Source organism: Trachypithecus francoisi, unplaced genomic scaffold (genome assembly GCF_009764315.1).
Source record: "Trachypithecus francoisi isolate TF-2019V2 unplaced genomic scaffold, Tfra_2.0 Lachesis_group8, whole genome shotgun sequence".
NCBI lineage: Eukaryota > Metazoa > Chordata > Mammalia > Primates > Cercopithecidae > Trachypithecus > Trachypithecus francoisi.
The window spans coordinates 96,901,203-96,924,092 of record NW_022681473.1 but is presented as its reverse complement, the minus strand read 5'-3'; the positions used below and the strand labels follow the sequence as shown (position 1 = coordinate 96,924,092).

The 22,890-nt window shown below is 36.8% G+C and overlaps 1 protein-coding gene across 1 annotated transcript in view; it reads left to right on the top strand.

Moving 5' to 3' along the window:
* Positions 1-22,890, top strand: part of GUCY1A2 (guanylate cyclase 1 soluble subunit alpha 2) — a 327,273-nt gene that overhangs the window by 280,738 nt on the left and 23,645 nt on the right. The window lies entirely within an intron of this gene.

The window sequence follows — 22,890 nt, the reverse complement described above, 5'->3', positions numbered from 1 at the left end:
GGTCAGGTCAACTCTGTATTTTCTCTGGGGATACTGATAAGGTTCATTAAAAGTGTATTTGAAAGGTGCCATAAAATACTATTAAATCATTCTTCCTCTTTTGCATGTTTTACAGACAGAAAAGAAACTCAGTATAATTTGTCTCAAGGGAGATTACTATATTGTTACCTATTCACATCCACAGCCATACACTGTGAGTGACCAATTATAAACTACAGTCTACATGTGGCCAAATGTTTCAGAGTGTCTAGGGGATAGAGGAATTCTCCCCCAAGAGGAGTTGATGAATGAGGACTGATAATATTTCTAAGAGAGATTCCCTGATTGCCTTCGATTTCCAAGTTTGGGCATCTCATTGCCAAGGTTCCTTCTCCTGGCCTGCTTCCTCAGTCTTTCCTCCCAGCTGTTGAGGACTGGTTTCCCTGTCCAACCTCCTCCTCCTTTCCAAATTAGTTCCAATCAGTGCCCCTGGCCTGTCCCCACCACTTGGTTGGCTCACTCAGTACTTCTAAACCTCGTTTGTATGCTCTGTATCTCTGTTCTTCAGAGCCAGTCTTCCTGTGTCTTCAGTCTAGTAAATGCTGCTTTCATAAACTAGACTTAAAATTTCATCTCATTTTAATAAAAAGTATTACCTTATATATGATCTTTAAGCAGCTATTCTCTTAACCTTAAAGAGGTACTAAATGGTGAGACTTTCTGGTAAGACAAGAAGAGAGAATGATGTCTTGGCCAGTGTTTGAGGAGTTAACTTCTTGAGCAAATACTGCTTACAGTCCAGTACCAACATATTATTGGCAGTAATATTCATTAAACATTGTTAGCATATTCGTGGTCTCAAAACAATGGCTTTCAAATACTTTGACTACAACTCATAATAAATACATTTTACATCCTGACCCAGAGCACACATATATGTTTATGTACATGTATATGCAAAGTACATCTAATTAAAACAAAAGATTCATTAAAAAAATAAAACTCCTAGCCTTACAACTCACTAAAAGATTGCAACCAGCAGTTTAAAAGACCGTAACATGTAACATGTCCTTTTGGCAAGCTTGAACAGGAGTATGTTTGGTGGTTTATGTTACTTTGCTGGAAAACAAGCGTTTTGAAACCATTATAGTGTTGAAAGAAAGTATAACAAATAATCTTAGATTACAGTTGTCTGTGATTATTCCAAATCTGAATTTTCCATTCCTGTGTTATTTTTCTTAGGGACTAAATTTCTAAATGTGATTTTGTAGCAGATGACTGAGACAGGGAAAGTAAGGATATTATTTTTATGAAATGTAGGCTACATTTTATTCCAATCTTGTTTCTGGTATCTTTTCTCTTAAAATGATGTTATCATTCAACTTTCATTAAGAAATGACTTCTGCATCCATTTGCCTTGTGTGTATATGTTCACAAATTAGTCAGTCATATTTCATTCCTTAATTTCTGTAGTGAGAAAAATTGTCCATCCTAAAGACAGAACTTGAAGAATTTCTTGCTCTCCTAATGTTTTTTCACTAAGTACAATTCTACTAAACATTTCATTGTTAGAAATAACATTTTGTTTTGTTTTATTTCAAGGAAATGCTTCATCATCATCATTACCACCATCTCAATGCATTGTTGGCAGTATGGAAAGGCAACAACAATCTTTAACATTTAAATATTTTCTAGTATGTTCAAGATTCATTAAATATTCCATTTTGTCATAGTGAACAAATTCAATAAATGTGGCTAAATGTCTTATGAAGCTAACTTTATGTACTTAAAATTGAAGAATATGAATATAAAAATATACTATATTTAATCCATCTTGAGTTAATTTTTGTAAGGAAGAGGTCTAGTTTAAGTCTTCTGCATATGCCTAGCCAGTTATCCCAACACCATTTATTAAATAGGGGGTCCTTTCTCCATTGCTTGTTTCTGTCGACTTTGTCAAAGATCAGATGGTTGTAGGTTTGTGGCCTGATTTCTGGGCTCTCTTATCTGTTCCATTGGTCTATGTGTCTGTTTTTGTACCAGTACCATGCTGTTTTGGTTACTATAGCCTTATAATATAAAGTCAGGTGGTGTGATTCCTCCAGCTTGGCTCTGTTTGCTTAGGACTTCCTTGGCTATTTGGGCTCTTTTTGGTTCCATATGAATTTTAAAATAGTTTTTTATAATTCAGTAAAGAGTGTCATTGTTAGTTTGATAGGAATAGCACTTAATCTATAAATTGCTTTGAGCAGTATGGCTATTTTAACAATATTGATTTTTCCTATCCATGAACATAGAATGTTTTTCCATTTGTTTGTGTCATCTCTGATTTCTTTGAGCAGTGTTTTGTAAATCTCATTGCAGAGATCTTTTATCTCCCTGGTTAATTATATTCCTAGGTAATTTGTTTGTTTATTTATTTATTTATTTGGTGGCTACCATGAATGGGACTACATTCTTGATTTGGGTCTCAGATTGGCTGTTGTTGTTGTATAGGAATACTATTGATTTTAAAATATTAATTTGTACCCTGAAACTTTGCTGAAGTTGTTTATCAGATCAAGGAGTTTTAGGGTAGAGACTATGGGGTTTTCTAGGTATAGAATCATATTGTCTGAAAACAGGGTTAGTCTGACATCCTGTTTTCTATTTGGATGCCTCTTATTTCCTTCTCTTGCCTGATTATCCTGGCCAGGACTTCTACTACTATCTTGAATAGGAGTGTTGAGAAAGGGCATCCTTGTCTTGTTCCAGTTTTCAAGGGAAATGCTTCCAGCTTTTGCCCATGCAGTATGATGTTGGTTGTGGATTTTTCATAGACAGCTCTTATTATTTTGAAATCTGTTCATTCATTGCCGAGCTTATTGAGGTTTTTAACATGAAAGGATGTTGGATTTTATCAAAAGCCCTTTCTGCATCTTTTGAGTTAACCGTGTGGTTTTTGGTTTTAGTTCTGTTTGGGTGATGAATCACATTAAAGGCTTAAATGTACAACCTAAAACTGTAAAATACCCTGGAGGATAACCTAGGAAATACCATTCTAGACATAAGAATGGGCAAAGATTTTATGAGGAAGATGCCAAATTGCAACGAAACCAAGAATTGACAAAGGAGATCTAATTAAACTAAGGATCTGCACACCAAAAGAAACCATCAGCAGAGTAAACAGATAAGCTCCAGAATGGGAGAAAATATAAGGTCTAATATCTGTAATCCATAAGGAACTTAAACATATTTTCAAGCCCAAAACACACAACCTCATTAAAAAGCGGGCAAAGGACACAGACACTTTTCAAAAGAAAACATACACATGGCCAATAAGCATATGAAAAAATGCTCAACACCACTAATCAGAGAAATTCAAATCAAAACCACAGTGAGATACCATTTAACACCAGTCAGAATGGCTATTACTAAAAAGTCAGAAAAATAACATGCTGGCGAGGTTGTGGAGAAAAAGGAATGCTTATACACTGTTGGTGGGAGTGTAAATTAGTTCAGCCATTGTGGAATACAGCGTGGTGGTTCCTCAGAGACCTAAAGACAGAAATATCCTTCAGCCCAGCAATCCTATTACTGGTATATACCCAAAGGAATATAAATCATTCCATTATAAAGACACATGCATGTGTATGTTCATTGCAGCACTATTCAGAATAGCAAGATATGGAATCAGCCATATCTTGATCCAGTCCATCAATGGTAGACTGGATAAAGAAAATGTTCAGGCTGGGCGCGGTGGCTCAACCTTGTAATCCCAGCACTTTGGGAGGCCGAGACGGGCGGATCACGAGGTCAGGAGATCGAGACCATCCTGGCTAACACGGTGAAACCCTGTCTCTACTAAAAATACAAAAACTAGCCGGGCGAGGTGGCGGGCGCCTGTAATCCCAGCTACTCGGGAGGCTGAGGCAGGAGAAAGGCATAAACCCGGGAGGCGGAGCTTGCAGTGAGCTGAGATCCGGCCACTGCACTCCAGTCCGGGCGACAGAGCGAGACTCCGCCTCAAAAAAAAAAAAGAAAATGTTCATATATACCATGGAATACTACACAGCCATATAAAAGAATGAGAGCTTGTTCTTTGCAGCAGCGTGGATGGAGCTGAAGCCATTATTGTAAGTGAACTAACACAGGAACAGAAAACCAAATATCACACATTCACTCACTTTTAAGTGTGAGGTAAACATCATGTACATATGGGCGCAAAGAAGGGGACAACAGATGCCAGGGCCTACTTTAGGGCAGGGGGTGAGAGGAGAGTGAGGATCAAAAAACTACCTATCAGGTACTATGCTTGTTACTTGGGTGATGAAATTATCTGTACAAGAAACACCCATGACATGCAGTTTACCTATATGACAAACCTGCACATGTACCCCAAACCTAAAATAAAAGATTTAAAAACAGTATATATGTAATATATGTATTATGTTATATATAATATATATTATATATGTATATATTATATATATTCCATGCTGATTAAAGAAAGCAGTTTTGTCATTAAAGAATGACATTTTTGCTTATCACTTGAGAATAATATGCCTGTTTATGCCAATATGCAAAATAGACTATAATTTTTCACTCAATCTATGCATTTCAGAAAGATAATTCCTGGGGGTTAGAAATGTACATAGACACAAGAAGATTACAATCAAGAGAGGAAACAGGTTTATAGAAAATAATTAAAATACAATGTGATCCCTTAGCTAGACCTTGAAAGACATGTAGAGGGGAAATTATTCCAAATGAGATAGCAGTTGTGAGAAACAATATCAAGATATTTTCACTCTTTATAGCCTGGCATAATTAATTGTGATGACTCTGGCAAGTATGACATCTTCTAAATTTACAAAAACAGCTATTTTGTCATTGAGGGAGTCATTTTTTTGCTGTGCTGATATTACAATAATAAGCTGGCTTGTGTCATTGCAGAAAATGGTCTCTAATTAAATCTTCCTGAACTTCTAAAGAGCAGTTCCCACAAAATGGCTGTATCTTCTCATTTCCTTTCCATTTTCTCAGCAAGACATAGTCCCTATGACAAAAGTAAGATTTTTTGAATATATTTCTCAGTTTCCTGGCAAAGTTGCTCATTTGCAAAGTCACACACCCAGCCCACAGAAATTTAAAAAAAAAAAAAAACATATTTTAGTCATTCATTTGGCAAGGCTTTTTACACAAACAGGTAATTAGGAACACTGAAAAGACTTAAAAGATCCTCAGAATCTGAAGTGGTAACGCTCAGAGTTTGTATTGGATAATGGCAGTAAGACAGCAGTCCCCACCAATTCTTCCTTCTAGCTTCAATCCCCATATCTTCCTCCCATCTAATTCCTTCCCAGGTTTTAAAAATAATAAAAGACTTTATAAAATGAATTTGTGGCAGTATGGGATTTTTATTTATTTGCTTATAGCATGTCTCCATTACTTTAAATACCATAAAAGCAGACATCTCATCTCTCTTATTTATTCCTCTATATCTAGTGCATGGAACAATGTAAAGCCTGTATTATAAACTCAACAAATATTTGGTGAATGAATGAATAAGTGAAATAAATCAATATTGAATGAAGTAAATCTCCTTGGCAATCATATTTTTCATAAATATGAAGACATTGTCACACTGTCATTCTTCTCAAAAGTAAGGGAGAGGGAAATGAGCATTTTGTGATTGTTTAAACATTGCAGTCAACACTTATTGAACATCTACTACTTCTTACATAAAGATAAACAGACATAGTCCCTACTCTCAGAGTGTAGATTTAGATGGGGTTGCAAATATGCAAACAAATAAGTGTCATAATATTGATCTTTAGTAATTATAAAATTTACATCTTCAGTTTTAACTATTCAGAAGTGATCTCAGAGTAGTTATATATAGTAAATATATTTTTGCCTAAGCATGCATGCATTTAAATCACCCATGCTGCAAGGCTTGAGTAGAGAGCTAGTGAGTGATTTTAGATTACTGTTCACCATCTGCATATCCACATGGCTTGTGTTCTGTCTCATTCTTAGATAAACATTTTTTGAGAAAAATGATTTGATGCTATGGCATCATGAATTCAGGGATTTCCAAATATTTGTTTGGATTTCCAAAGAGATGTCTTCTCTTTCTCTTCAGTAGAATTCTCAGAGTCTACTATGATATCTATGTACAAAAGTACAGGAATGGTACAAGAAACTGGGATAGCAGAGAGGATGGGATGATAAACTGTGGCTAGTAAAGGGTGAGAGAAAGAAGGGCAAGAAGTCAGGAGAGCCTTTGCTGAGAAGTTATATGACATGATTATTGAAGATTAACAGATCGAATAGGAAATTGTCAGGTAATTAAGGTAGGTAGGATGGTGCCAGAAGAAGAAATAGCATGTATAAAATCCCAGAAATATGAAATTATTTGGGGAATTTAGTAAATAACAAGGCATGCGGTGTTTTAAGAGAAACAATTGGCCGGGCGCGGTGGCTCAAGCCTGTAATCCCAGCACTTTGGGAGGCCGAGACGGGCGGATCACGAGGTCAGGAGATCGAGACCATCCTGGCTAACACGGTGAAACCCCGTCTCTACTAAAAATACAAAAACTAGCTGGGCAAGGTGGCGGGCGCCTGTAGTCCCAGCTACTCGGGAGGCTGAGGCAGGAGAATGGCGTAAACCCAGGAGGCGGAGCTTGCAGTGAGCTGAGATCCGGCCACTGCACTCCAGTCCGGGCCACAGAGTGAAAAAAAAAAAAAAAAAAAGAGAGAAACAATTATAAAGGCGGGAGGAGCATCAGATGAAATGGGACATTTACAAGGAGCCAGGCCATTAGGCATTATGACTTCCTTTCACAAGGATCTCTGGATATTATTAGTGGGAAGTTGGGAGCCATTGGGAGATCCTAATTTGGAGGAAACCTGTTCAGATGAATGTCTTAATGTCTTAGAATGTTTTACAGAGAACCATTTGGTAGCTGTGTATTGGAAGTTTGAGGGGGACATTGGCTGGAGTCAGGTGTAGAAATTAGATTAGTGTGATCGACCTAGGTAAGAGGAGGAAAATCCCTGCTAAAGTAGGAACAGTAGGAATGGAGAAAAGAAGAAAATATGAGAGACATTTAGGAGGCAGAATTGGCAAGACACTTCCTAAGCGATTTTAGTGTCCAAAGTCTAGTTTCTGAATGTAAGTTGTTTTTCCTTTTATTTTTAAGAAACTGTGATTTTTTCCATAAATGTATATATACTTTTTCATTGAATTCTTTTTAAATGACTGAAGCAAAGGAGCCCTTGAAAAATGTGACCTGAGTACTGTGTTTAGTAGATTGAAAATTCTTCAGGGGCATAAGAAATTAAGAATGTGGTTTTCTTCCAAGATCAAGAGACTAAGGTCATCTAATGGAGAAGTTCATGTCATCCATCGCATGTTCTCATCTTGCAGACGTGGAAAAATGCCAGTGGCTGGCTTCTGTTTGACAGATTCAGTGAGTCCTCCTTCAGAGGACTCTGAGCCAGGAAACTCTCAAGGTGGGCTGTGTCCCACAGGACAGCTCTTGAATTTGGACAGCTCTTGAATCTGGTCTCATGTTGTCAGGATGGGCCCCTGACTTGGCTCACCACAATGTGGATGTCCTTCTTTGCAGCTTCCTTCTTTCTCCAGACCTTATTCGGGTCCTGCTATGGGAATGGCTCTTGTCCTAACAGATTTGCGTTGATATCACGGACTCCTTTTTTTTCACACTTTACCTCATACTTCAACACTTGACTTCTCTTGCATCTCTTACTTCCTAGTTTTGTTACGCCATTTTGTTCTGACCAACTGTCCCAACTTGTTGGCTCTAAAATTTCACACTCTCCACTTGGCTTCAGGTCCTTGGTTTTACCTCTGATTGTGGATCTTTTAAATATTCATGTTCCAAAATTATTCATCCAGCTCTTTTTGATTTCCATGCCACATACTCTTTGGTAAGTCCGCCATAGCCAGAACATTTAGAACCACCTCAAAGCTGGTATCTCTCAGTTCAGATTTAACTCTCTCATTCAAAATTATTTCACAATCTGCCACCACCCTTATCCCACCCAAAGGGAACTTATTAGTTTTCCTTTAGCTCTTATTCCAATCGATGACACCAACCCACTAAGCCAGGTTTGAGACACCCTTCTTTATAATGCTATCTCTTACCTTTTGTATCCAGTCAGTCACCAAGTCTTACCAATTTTTCTCCTACATGTGTCTCCAGTCAGTCTCCTTCTTTCCATTATCATTACCACTTAAATGTCACTAAAAACTTTTAGCCTGTAGTGTTTCCTGCCCTCCCCCCAAGGCCATTCTCCATCCTGTAGCCCATATTAATATTCTAAAACAGAAATACAATCTGTCAATGTACTACTTAATTTTTGCTTGCTTACCCCATATATATACATTTATTGATCTGTTTTTCTGTGGGGTTTTTTTTTTTTTTTTTTAGTTTTAAGACAGAGTTTCACTCTTGTCACCCAGGCTGGAGTGCGATGGCCTGGTCTCGGCTTGCTGCAATCTCCGCCTCCCAGGCTCAAGGGATTCTCCTGCCTCAGCTCCCCAAGTAGCTGGGATTATAGACACCCACCACCATGACTAGCTAATTTTTGTATTTTTAGTAGAGACAAGGTTTCACCATGCTAGTCAGGCTGGTCTCAAACTCCTGACCTCAGGCAGTCCACCCGCTTCGGCCTCCCAAAGTGCTGGGATTACAGGCATGAGCCACTGCGCCCGACCTGATCTGCTTTTTATATGTCAGGCACTGTAGAAGGATGCAGTGTTATCACAATAAATAAAATATACTTAGTCAATCTTATACTCTTGATGCCCTTCAGAATCCGTTAAAAGCTCTTACAGTTCATGAAATCCTAGTCTGTTCCAGCCTACCAATTGAAAAATGGGGTATTGCAATGGGTAAGATCTACTTTTCCTTGCCCTCCCCTGGCCCCCAGAGTACTGCGCAGTCCATGGATTGGTATATAAAAGGAGGAAAAAAAAAAAAAGATCTGGAGTAAGAAACTAGGGTCCACTGCTGTCATTGTGGTGGTCACTGGAGAGTCAAGCATTTAATTAAACATGAAAATGCCTGTCACTGACTACTTTTAAGCTCATAAGATAATTGACCATTTCAAACATTTGGCTCAAAGTACTTTGAAATATTACTAACACCTATCAATGGGAATATTTTATTAATATTGTGATAAAAAGTAATTACATATTTAAATGTTACTGTATACTATACACGATATTCTACCATGGCTTGATTTTTGTTTTGATAATGCCTTTACCTGATTAAATTGACTTTTAAAAATATATTTTTAAATTGAACTATTTGGTATAATTCTGATAATTTTAGGATATGTATGCTCTCATATATACACCATGAAAATAAATATCATAGTATTTTAGCCAATAAGAATTTATGTCAATAAGAAGATACATAGAAATATTATAAATGTCTGAGTTGTTCTCTACCAAAATAAAGGATTTCTTAAATAATTCGGTCTGCAATCCTAATTATTTCTGCACAGTGTAATTAAATTTCTATTATGAAAATTAATATTCTTAAAAAGTAATAACATCAATTGTTGGAGGCTTCTTTTTAATAAACATTATCTACATAAGCTGTCTGTATACTTGGAGATATGCTTATCTGAGTAGAATAAGGTTTGGTGGTAAAGCTAATCTAGTAAATGAAATCAAATGAAATAATAGATGCGAGGGGCTTGACACAGAGTGTGGTGCACTCTAAGTGCTCAATAAAATGCCAGGGATGATGAGGATAGTTAGTTATCCTCACATCTGCACTGTCAGGTAGCCATGTTATCCTCATTTTACACATAGAGATATGAAAGCTGAGAGAGTAACAATGACTCACTCGTAAGGGCAGGCAGATAATATATTGCATAACCAGGAGTGAAACACTGATTTTTCAAATAGGCTTAAATCCAAGACTCCTAAACCATGATTTGAGCAAAGACTTCTTAGAATTTGAAGAATAAAAAGCCTTGATTACCCAGTGTGGTTGGAATAAGCACTCAAGAGCAAGAGAGTCACAGCTTCCTCCTATGTAAACAGGATAAAGGCACTTAAGGGCAGGTGACCAGAGAGAGTGAGATGGGGCAGGAGGGAAGGATAGGGTGATTAGATTCAGGGATTGGAGCCAATTTTGTGGATCTAGCTATGTGACAATATGAAAAATGAACCCAGGTCAACAAAAGTTCCTTATTGGGTTCTTGTACTCTTCTTCCTTTTGACTTGGGAAGTAGAAGGGTCTGACAAATTGAATCTGTTGAATAAACTCTTGTGTTGGCCAATTCTGCCTACCATATGCCCTTAGACTGCTTGCAGGACTGCAGCCCACAGTAGCTGTCCTGGCCTTCCGCTGTGTTACTGGTTCCTCGTGTACATCTCTGAAAGAGGCTCAGGTCATCCTTAGATAATTCCACAGGGCAGGTGCCATGGCTTGGATACACTCACTTGACCCAAGTTACCTTGTTTCATTTATTCATGTGGTCGTTTTTAACTTGGTAGAAAAATGTAAACTGAAAGGGAATGGACGAATACCTTAAGCAAGTTTCTGTCAAATTATTATTTACTTAAATTCATTTTTTTAGGAAACTCCCTTTAGGAGGCGAAACAGTTGAAGAAAACAAAATACATTTCAAATATCTAACTCAAAAACATATTAATTTATGTTCAGAGATTTTTAAAGAAATGGTTTAAATTCATATTTCTTTCTTTCTTTTTTTTTTTTTTTTTGAGACAGTTTCACTCTTGTTGTCCAGGCTGGAGTGCAGTGGCATGATCTTGACTCACTGCAACCTCCGCCTCCCAGGTTCAAGTGATTCTCCTGCCTCAGCCTCCCAAGTAGCTGGGACTACAGGCATGCGCCACCATGCCCAGCTAATTTTTGTATTTTTAGTAGAGATGGGGCTTTGCCATATTGGCCAGCTGGTCTCGAACTCAACCTCAGGTGATCCGCCCGCCTCAGCCTCCCAAAGTGCTGAGATTACATGCGTGAGCCACTGAGGCTGGCCGTTTTTTACTTAAATATTGAGTCACTGCTATGTGCCAGGAAGGTTCTGGTAGTTGCTGGGAATATAACAGTGAGTAAGACAAATGTTGTTATATCTTTGTTTTCCCAGAGCTCAATACTAAGCAAAGGAGACAGGTAATGAAAACAAAACAAAACAATCAAAATAAAGTGTAGGAAATGTTAGGAGAGAAGAATCATGAATACAGTTCATATCAGGGATTCCTAAGTTCCTGATGAAAGGCTTCCCAGAGTAAGTGACTTCTAAGCTGTGGTCTGAAAAGTGAGAAACTCTCCAGCTGGATGAAGGATTGAGAAAACCAGAAGAAACAACTTACACACAGTCTGGAGCAGGGATGATGGCTAAGCTGGGCCTCTGTGGTGATGGGAATTTCTCAGGAGAAGTGTTGGGGCACAGTCAGAGGAAACAATAATAAAGGATCGGGGAGACAAAGAGCTTGGTGTGTTTTAAGATCTGCAGATGACTTTGTATCATAATAAAATATATCAAAATAACTATATATTTTAATAGTCCTATATAATTACACATATGTAAACATAAATAATAATGATAAGTGCATTTGCTAATGAAGATATTACTTTGGTTGAAACTACGTATTTCTTATTCTGAATTTCATGTGTCTGGGGAAATGGGGTCAAAATAAAACAAATCAGTACTAACCATTCTTGTTCTGTATGCAAAGGGATTCCTTAAAATTGACATTGTGTGCAACAGACACACACATACAGAGAATTGGTCTTTGATGACTACTTTGTATATGTTCTTCATTTAGCAGCTCCCCTTTCTGAAAAAGAAAATTTCCTAGTATTTTTTTCTTTTGTTTGCTTGAATGGGATTGATGACTTGCTAGTCACAAATAAATACTACCAAGCCTTTTATTTCAAATTTCAGAGCTTTTTCTCAAAGTCCAGGTTAAAAGAAGAGCCCCAGTTAAATCAAATGACATATTCTAGTCCACAGACTCACTGGTTCATGGTTCTATTATTCTTTTATTTTGTACTAAGGGCGCTATCAAAATAAATAAAAACAGCACAGCTGTACTGAAGCACTAAAAGAAAAATATTGAGTTTTGAGTAGTGATTTTAGCCCCCACTACCAATATTTTCTTTTTGCAGCCATTAACTAGTTTTTAAAAAATAGCTAAATTTGGGAGGATTTCAACATACAATTTTACAAAGTCTAGTCTGAGGTTACTTTATCAGTTATTGGAATAATCTGACAAGCAGAAGTGGGACTAGATATAAAGCACTGATTCAAGATTTCTTGTTTAAATGGTGCTTCTCATTCTTTGTTTGCAAATCTTGAGGAATACAAAGATGAATGAGCATCCAATGCCTTCAGTGTCAAAAATACCACGCTGCAAGTATTTAGAAGAGGGAGAGAGGAACATTCGTGCCTAGCATAGCATTTCCTTTCCTTTTCATTTATTCTTCTGCTTATTAATTCACTTATTCATTCAATCAACAAGCATTTAAAGATTGCCTACTAAATACAAAATCCACTGGTGGGTGCTGATGATGCAGCAATGATTTCGAACTGAAAAGAAACTTAAGGCAATGGTTCTCAAAGTTTGAGAAATCTATGAACTTTGAAAAGGTGACAGATACTATGGATGCAACATAGGCACATCTGTGCCCATAACTTCAGTGGGTCTGAGGAGGATATCTTGAAGCCCACCATTGAATTCCTTGGGACTTATGAATTTTGGTTAGCAATTTCTTAATTTCCAGTTTTTTTCATTGTTTGAATTTTGCCACCCAATCCAAAGCTTTTAGCCTTATGAGCTTGATTTTGTTTTCATAATTAACCCCTAAAAGTAATATTGGGTCAAATCTTAAAGACACTTCTCCAGTGAGAGACCTACTGCTGACATTAGTCAACCTGCTCAGTAAAATGAACATGAGCGCCATCTAATGCCCAAATAGAATAAATGTTAGTAATAACATCAATACACAGAGTATGGGGTGTATGTACCAAAGGAATTAACTTTGTTATCGGTTGGTTGACTCATTTCTAACACTTGTTAATTATTTTTTGATATTATCATTTTCAACTACTTTATTTCACATTACAGTCCCTTACTGTCTGACTCTGAAGAAACATTTTTAACAATAAGAAACATTTTGTTGGCCAGGTGCAGTGGCTCACGCCTGTAATCCCAGCACTTTGGGAGGCCAAGGCAGGCAGATCACCTGAGGCCAGGGTTCAAGAGCAGCCTGGGCAACATGGCAAAACCCTGTCTCTACTAAAGATACAAAAATTAGCCGGGCATGGTGGCGCACACCTGTAGTCCCAGCTACTCGGGAGATTGAGGCAGGAGAATTGCTTGAACCTGGGAGGTGGAGGCTGCAGTGAGCCGAGATGGCACCACTGCACTCCAGCCTGGGTGACAGAGACTCCATCTCAAAAACAAAAAAAAAACAAAGAAACATTTTTGTTGGTGGAGAAGCATATGATTTACATTTTTAAATAAACTTTTGATGTTAGAATGGTTTCTATTTTTCAGAATAATTTGCAAAGATAGTCCATAGAACACCCAAGTATCCCATACCTGGTCACCCAAAACTAATATGGTACAATTGTTACAATTAACAAACCAGTATTGATACATTATTATTAGCTAAAGTCTATAATTTATTCATATTTTCTTAATTTTTCCCCTAATGTTCTTTTATGTTTCACGGTCCCATCTAGGACACCACATGACATTTGGTAGTCATACCTCCTTAGGCTTAGTTATGACAGCTTGATTTACATTTGATATTATATGTCTTTGAATTTTATTTTAGCTTTCTGTTACTTTTCAAACGCTTAAAACAATTTAACTTTTCAGAAAACACTTTCCCTTGTTCTGTTCCCTTGATAACACTCTATGACTATTTAATCAGTTTTATAGGGGTTTGTATAAACATACCTTATCATTATGCATTGTTCATTTCTAATAATGAAAAAAAGGGTTAAGAAAGAGGATTACCAAAATGTTTAACTTGCCAAGATTGCCAATATAATATAATAAATGATGGGTCAGATTCCAAAGCCTATGACACCTTCCAAAAAGCTAACACCTCTTTCGGCATGCATAAGCTTAAAATGCCCTCCACTCCAGCACCATGCTGCTGCCAGGGCTTCTGGAATGACCAACACCCAAGACAAAGTCGTTTCCCTTTGGAGTCCCATTGCCCCCCACAAGCACTTTTTATTTTCTATAAAACGTTTATATAAAATGCTCTATAAATGAGCCTGGGTTGCCACCCAAACTGTTCTGTGTTCGTCATGAAAACAGATGTGCTGAGGTCTCGAGGAAATTCTCTGTCTGACACCAACTAGAATGCATTAAGTCTGAGGAGGCTTCACAGTTCTGTTCTAGTTGCTAATATTTTAATTAAACATATATTTTTGTGCCCTTTAAAAGCCATCAGGAGATATAAGGGAATATTTTGTTGATAACTTCAGTGTCCTGGGAGCAAAATGGAATATTGTGTTTCCTAATTGAAGTAGTAGGATATATGTGTATATGGATGTGAAGGAATTTACAGAATGCTGGCGAAAATGATTTCCTGGGCAAAGAGTAGAGGTATATAAATTACCTGGATCATGCAGTATTGATTATTCATGAATATACCTGTGAAACATTAAGTGATTTTTGTACACTCATGGATTTCAACCTTGGATGCACATTAGAAACCCTAGGGAGGGTTAAAAATCCCAATACCCAATCCTCATCCCAAATCAGTTAAATCTTACTCTCCGGTAATCAAATTCAAAGCAGCAATTTTAAAGCTCCCCAGTTGATTCCTGTGTGTAGCCAAGAGTTCTACGTTGTAACTCAGGGGTTTAATATTGTTCCTGTACTTTTATTCTGGAGCGTAAACTTAGCTATGCTATTTATTCTTATTTTTAAAAGAAAGTATGGCTTACGAAAGATGATAGGCATTATTATGTTTAACAATCAAATTCATTATTAAAATTCCTTTTCTTCTTACACCTCTGTCAAATTCATGTTTTTTCTCTGAGTAATTTAAATGAATGAATTAATGATAAACACACATGTAATACTATGAGAATCCTTTCCTAAATCCCTTTATCTATTTTCAAAGAATTTCATTTCTACATATTTAAAGTTTTTAAAATCATTTTTTAATTTATGCTGCTATGAAATTTTTTTCTTCCTAGAAATTTTGTTCCAGATCATCTGTTGTTAAGAGCTGCATTTTGACAGAAAATGATTTTCCTTATTAACTGAGTGAATTGATAAGTAGGTAGGGATATTTTAACCACTACGTTATATGCTGGTTATTTCTAAGTACATGCATATTCAATGCAAGTATCTCGGTTGATTTAAATCCATTTCTTTGAAAAGATTTTTAAGACTTTTTTTGCACAGAGGTAAATTTCATATTCAGCTTATAGGCCTTAATAATAACACTCCTACAAACTGAGTCAAATTTAAATATCTTATCAGGTATCAAATATATTTAAATGAAAACATACACATTAATGAGTGCCCTGTGAGAAAGTAGTGGTGAATTTGAGCCATATTGCTATATCCCCACAGCAATATCTGACATTTTATTCAGTGCCATCAGTTGTATGATTCTAGACATGCCCTCCTAATCAGTGGTTTGTAGGGTTTTATCCTTCCTCATCAGAAAATGTAAACAAGATTACAAACCCACTTTCTTCTCCAACTGCAAAATATTATTTAAAATTTTACCATGTTTTATTTTATAAAAGTCGTAATACTTCATATTGTATGGTCTGAAATTACCAGTGATGAGAATAATTATTTGGTCAAATACTCTCTGTAAAGTTAAATTTATCTGTGAATGGTGCTTCTGTAATGTTTACAGTAAACACAGTAAGATATTTTGCCCAAAGCGCTATTTGTCCTAGTGTATTTCTTGAGAATGTGACATTCTGACACCATCAGACTGGAGGCTGAGTCCTCTGATAAATAGAAAAATGTCACATAGTCACAGAGATTATTTCACCCTGTTTCCTTGCACATCTGGGAAATAAGCAGAAATTGTAAAACCTACTAGAGTGAGCTGATTGTTTTCTTCCTAAGAATCTTGAGCTTTCAAAATTTGAATTTAAAACATTGACTTTCTTGTCAGAAAAAATATTATTAAGAAAAGAACGAGACAAAAATGTAAAAAGAAATTTTACTTACCTCATTTTATTGGTTAAAGGAGTATTTAATGATAAAAGTTTATGATCCATTTTAACTAATTCTGGCAACAGGATTAAATATTTGTTTCACCCTTACCTCACAATGTGCACAATGATTTTAAGCTGCTTTCTGTTAGAGCAGTTAATTACTTTTCCAAAGCCTAAAATCTTCATCACATAAATCTAAAAGCAATACTTAAATGCAAACATGAGTGAAGAGTTTATTGGCTGTTCTACTAAAAGACTTTCTTCTTTTTCTCTTATAGATGTATTTTAATTTGGGTATTTTTCTTGCACAAATGAGACTGTTTCAATACAAATTTGTATTTAACTTGCTAGCTTGTAATGTTAATCATGGTTTCAGTTTAACTTGCACATTCCAGAATTAATAAGTCTATTTACTTAATTATAAATGGGTGCGGCATTGTCCTTGACACCATGAGAAATATAATGGCTATCAGGAAGTGTGGGAAGGGCACTTACATCTTTTTGAACATCTACTATGGGTCTATTGTTTCTCTCAGTTGATTCTGCTAACAGCCCACCTAAGAAAGTATTAACCATGCCAAGAAGGTAGTCTCATTATTATCTTATGAATAAAAACTTCACAGAGGTAGCTGACATGCCTAAAATTCACACAGCTAGAGTATCTTTTACGTGTCTTTCTTTTGCAGGTGACAAAATAAGGTGGCATAAACAATTAAAGGAATCCATGGACTCAAATACAGAAGTCCAGAAGTAGGACTAGCTCTCTAAGAGGCTAGACATAGCTACAAAATTGATATTGCCATGAACTTGGCATCTCTGTTGTTCTCTTTGGTTTGCCTTCCCAGCACTAGCCTCATCCTCAGGCTCTACAGGGGGGTCTGCTACAGCCCAAGTCCCCCTCACTCCGACAACTATGGTGTCAAATTGGCTCTAGCTGTTCACTGGAATGCTGTACCGTGTTCACAAATGTATCCTGCACCAGCTGAGGGAAAAGAGGGTCTCTCCTTATAGGTCTCTTACAATTCCTGAGATTTACTCTTGTCTTTTCTTAAATTATTTGCTAACCTCGGGAGACTATCATACCCTTGCCAGTTTGGGTCTGTGCCTGGACCTGGGGGTGGAGTCAGTCCCACCAAACCTGCAGAGTGCGAACTGCCCAAAGAAAATCACAATGCTGTTGGCTGGAGAATTTCTACCACCATTAAGTAGATAGTAGAGCCAGGATTGGATATAAAGTCTGCACCCTGTCAGTTACGCAACAGAACTAACAGGACATAACTTCTTCCTTCTGTTTACAACTGGCATCTAGTGGTTAGAGGCCAGGGACAGTGATCGTCCTATAATGCACAGTGCAAGCCACCCACGAAAAGGCATTATCCAACCCAAAATGTCAATAGTGCCAACATTGGCAAACCCTGTGCTATATGATCTGCTGTGGGGTGTATTCCCTCAGCCTTACAAACTGCCTCCTTTAGCCTTACAAGCTCCTGTAGCCTTACAAGCAGCTACCTTGAGGGGCCTCCTTTCAGTTTCGAAAATGTGCCAAAGCTCTTCAGGCTTTAGGATCTTCGAACATCATTTTCACTTTACCTGGATGTTCTCCTCCCACCCCTCTGACTACAGCTGCATCACTCTTTCCAAACCTAGCCAAAGGTGGGGAAGCATTGAGCTCAAAGAGTATTTTCCTGAGAGAGACTACCGATTCTCCAGACTTGGTCAGCCCTACCCACCTGTCACTAGTGGCCTATCCTCTCTTATACTTTAACTTTGTATCAATGATCATAATTTCAATTAGCTATTGTATCTTTTACAGCAAATGAAAACTCTAAAACAACAAATGAAGACTTATTTCTGTTTATACTCTGAGCACTTAGAGCAGAGTCTGTGATTAAGGTTGGATGTATTTTAGATGAGGCAATCGATATGAGTAAAAGCTCACAGGCTTGAATGCAGCAAGCATTTTAGGGAGTGTGCTGAGTAGACCAGTCAGGAAATATTTAGTGTAGAAAAGTATGAACAATAAGATGGAGAAGGGATGGAAGGTTTCTGGTATTGGACTTAATAAATGTGTAACTGGTATTTTCTGGGTTTCAATTGGAATATGCTAACTCTTCTGTGTCGATGAAGTAGGCAAAACCAGATTAAATCTGATTTTGTTTATCTGATCAAGTCTGATGGGCCTAGTAGAAACAGCCTGAGGCATCACTGCAATTTGGACATTTTTTATAATGCGCAGAACTCAGAGCCAAGTGAATTAAGATCTAGAGCTGACCCTAACACTAATGTAATGTTTTCACTGTGCTCTTTTGAGCTTCAGTCTATTTGTAAAATGAGGGAGCTGGATGGACTAAAGGATCTGTGCTGCCCTCCTAACCCAACATTCCTGCTTTACGAAGCTAAAAGAGAGTTTTGGCTTGCTGAGATAGAACTGTACAAGCATTCTACTTTTAAAAGTTGTAAGAGGAACTTTTTTTTTTAATGCATTTGTTTGTGAGCCTGGTAATAAAGAAGCAGAATACTGTGAGAATAACTGAATCTTTTGATAACTGGCGACTTTAACGTGTCCCAGAGTTTTGCATTATTTTGTACATTGAATATATAAAAGATTGGGTGATAGATAGCCTAACCTCAGGATATATCCTGAAGCTTTTGTGTTTTTCAATAAATCCCCAGGACAAACATTTTTTTTTTTTCCATGAACCTTCTCTTAAAGTCTAGTATGCTTTGTCAAAGCTTTGATCAGATGAAAACATTTATATTTTTGTTTATCCTCATTTACTAAGATTAATAGGTTGCTAGAGGTCTACTGAGTACAGTTTCCTCAGTCTTGGCACTATTGATATTTGGGGCTGGAAAATTCTTTTCCAGGGCTGGGGAGCTGTTATAGGAAATTTCTAACTCTACCATATAGATGCCAGTAGTACCTCTCCCTCCCTGTTGTGACACCCAAAAATGCTTCCAGACATTGCCAGATGTCCACTGAGGGGCTCAGATGACCTCAGGTGAGAACCATTGGTTTAGTGCAAAGTAATCCCCTTTAACTAGAGCATACTGGCCAGATGGATGCAAATGTTACTGCTTGGTTAACCCATTTAAACAAAGTTAAATCTTGTCTAAATTAATGTAAGGCCCTCACTGATAGTTAAATGTATCTCACTGTTTGTCTTACTGCTAGATAATCTTGGCACATTCTGAATGAGGCAATCAGTGACTTCCTTATATAGGCAATAATTCCTGGGAAATCTCAATACATTGTCAAAAGAAATGCAAAAGAAAACAGTCTGCTGATTCAGCTTGTAAGTTTCCAGTGGCATCGTCTTACTTCCCAAACTAAATAATTCTCTGAGTCCTGTTCCATGATAGGTAGTGACAGTGGGTCAGTGCGGTTTATGTGGTTGTTGATACTCTTGTGCCTCTTTTAGATAATTTTCTAAGAGACAAGGCTTTTTTAAAAAATATAATGACTATTCCTCTCCATGACCCTCTGCCGCCTCAAGGATATCAGAGTTTTTTGTCTTCAGCATTTTTCAGGTTATAATAAATTATAATTCTAAAAATTAGACTGAAAAGAAAGCCTCAGGTCTTTTGAAAGGAGGCAGAAACAGAACTAGATAAGCCTTTCAAATAGTTGCTATGGTGTATGGAGTCTTTTTTTTTTTTTTTTTTTTTTTTTAACAGAAAGAAGAGTAAAAAGAGTCTATAAAATGTATCAATGTAATACTCACTTCTGCTCTCCTCCTGCTTGAAAAGATCGCTATAGTTAGTAGAATCTCAAACTGACAGTCTTCACATCTAAGGTTTGGGTGTACTTCAAGCAAACATGCATTGCACAAGATAGCAATATAAATTGGCCTTCTGAAAGTAAACAGACTCAAAGAAATATACTAATATTGCAGTGTGCTTTGCTAATTTTAGAGAAAGGTGCTTTATACTTAGTTTAAGAGGAATACTGATACTCAGCATGTTTTGCTTTAAGTCCAAATAGAGAAACCCTCATGAGAAACAAGCTTAAGTTTTTCAAATAGTTTACTTTTTTTAAAAAAAAGTAGGTCTCACTTCTGCTTCCAGCCAATATGGGGTACAGTGACTAGATTTACACTCCCATCTTAAAAATGTTTTTAATCAGGACAAAATATACAAAAGAATAGTTTTCATGACAGTGGACATTAGACAATGGAAGATAGTGATTCCTGAGAGATAAGAAAAAAATTAAATGAGCCCTATGATTGCCCTAGCTAAATGCCTTGAGAGGCATCCAGGGTGTGGCTCAGGGAGGGACAAACCAGGAGATACCCAACAAACTTCCTGAGTTGAAGAGATGGAGCGGAGAGTCTTGGAAGACCAAGGAGGCTAAAGGTCACAGAGTATCAGAGAAGTGAGAGTTGCAAAAAGACCCCCTGACATCTTCCAAGGATCCTCATGATGTATTCTGCAGAGTAGTGATTCGTGCACATATGTGAGGAAACTACCTGAGCCCTGGTGTGAGGGAGATACCCAAAAAGATTAGATGAAAAAGCACCTAGCACTTATACAGGACTTGGAAAAAAAATGGCTGTTTCCCCTCAGGCAGAATGGAAAACCTCATAAATCAAGGACACTGGGGAGAGTACTCAAGGTTCTTGCGTTAGTAAGGGAGGATAATTAGCCCTTCATGAAACACTGCTCCAGTCTTGCCTAACAAATCTTAAAAGCAAGACTTGAAAGGAACAAAGTGTTTCCAAGTCATTTAACTGCATCCCAGAACAAAGCTCAATAATATTTATGAGATTATAAAAATATCCAACACTCAAGAAGTCACATTTATGATATCTGGCATCCAATCCAAAATTACTAGACATAAAGAAAATCTGAGACATGGGACTCATAATGAAGAGGAAAATTAATCCAAGTGGATAGGTACAGAGTTGAAACAGATGATATAATTAGCAGACAAGGGCATTAAAACAGTGATTTTTAACTGTATTCCATATTTTCAAAAGCTAAATTGATACCTGGAAGATTTTTAAAAATTCCAAATTGAACTTCTATAGAGGAAAATGACAATGTCTGAGATGAAGAATATGTTGAATGTGATTAACAACAAATTAGACATTGCAAAAGAAAATATAATAAATTTGAAGACATAGCAATAGAAATTATCCCAAATAAATGGAGAAAATTATTTTAAATGAGTAGATCATCAGTGGACTTTGGAAATAATTCAAGTTCCTAACGTATGTGTAATTAGAATCTCTGAGAGGGAGAGGTGGACAGAATAAAATATTCAAAGAAATAGAAAATTTCCAAATTTGATCAAAACTATAAACCCACAGATCCAAGAGCTCAACAAACCCAAAACACAAGAAAAAAAAAAAAATCAAGGGAAATCATAACTAAATTACCTAAAACAGATGATAAAATAAAAATTTAAAAGCAACCAGAAGTAAAATATATGTTATATATAGAAGAATTAAGATAAAGATGATAGCAGATTTTATATCTAAAATGATGCAAGAGGGAAGCCAGTGGAACAGCCTCTTTAAACTATTAGGGGTAAAAAAAACTTTTTAAACCCAGAATTCTATTTGCAGTGAGTGTATCTTTCACATATGAAGACAAAATTAAGACTTTTAAACATAAAAAAGCAGAGGGAATTTATTACCAGTGAGCCTACAGTATAAGAAAATATTTATGAAATCCTGTAGGAAGGAGAAAAATGATGCCAGATACAAATCTGAATCTACACAAAGAAATGAAAATCACTTTAAATGATAAATTAGTTATCTTTCCACATCCCATGAGTTGGAACATGAGGGTGCCCTAGATATGCACCAAGACATGGAGAAGGACCAATGAAAAGGACTAGATCCTCGAATTACTGAGGGGAACAGAGCAGCCTGGCAATCTGGATGACCCATCTAGGAACTATTATTGAGAGACAAATAAAAGTCTATGTTTTTAAAGTATCTATATTTTGCAGTTTTACTGATACTACCAATTGTTTCTTAATACAATTATTTTTAAAGCTGTGAAGTTATGTCTGTCACATCAAGATCTTTAATTTACTTGAAATTTTTTTTCCACATTAAAGTTGATCCAGAGTATTCTAATAAAAAGGACATTTTTTTTCTCACCTATCTGAAATGCCAACTCTCCTATAAATCTAGCACCTACATATGCATGGCAGCCTTTCTGGATTAAATGTTCCGTTAGTCTATTTGTTTATATGATGGTATCTGTGTACTAATTAGATATGTTTATACTAAGATTCGATATCTGGTAGAGCAAATACTCTAACTTGTCATCTTTCTCAGATATATCTTGAGTCTTTCTACCATACTAAATTTCCAAATACATTTTAGAGTCAGTTTTTTAAAAGTAGGTGAAAAGGTTATCAGGGGATGCAGCTAGGTCACATTAGTTTCAACCTACCTTTTTATGAGTTGATATATGCAGAAGTCTCCAGCCCCAAGACAAGGGTTGTTCTCAGACTGACTTTTATCCTTACAACCAGAGTGGCAAAGAGAGCCTGGTGGTGAAGGGGTGATAGTTTGGCTACTTGGTAGTCATCTAGGGGTCAGGTTTCCTCCCTCCAAGGAACATTCCACATTCCCCTAGAACTAAGGATATCATCTCCCACTTGTTATCCATTGGCTTCAGCTATTTTGGTGTAGACTGTGTCAATATAACTCCATTACTGTGATCACGTTTAATTATATATCA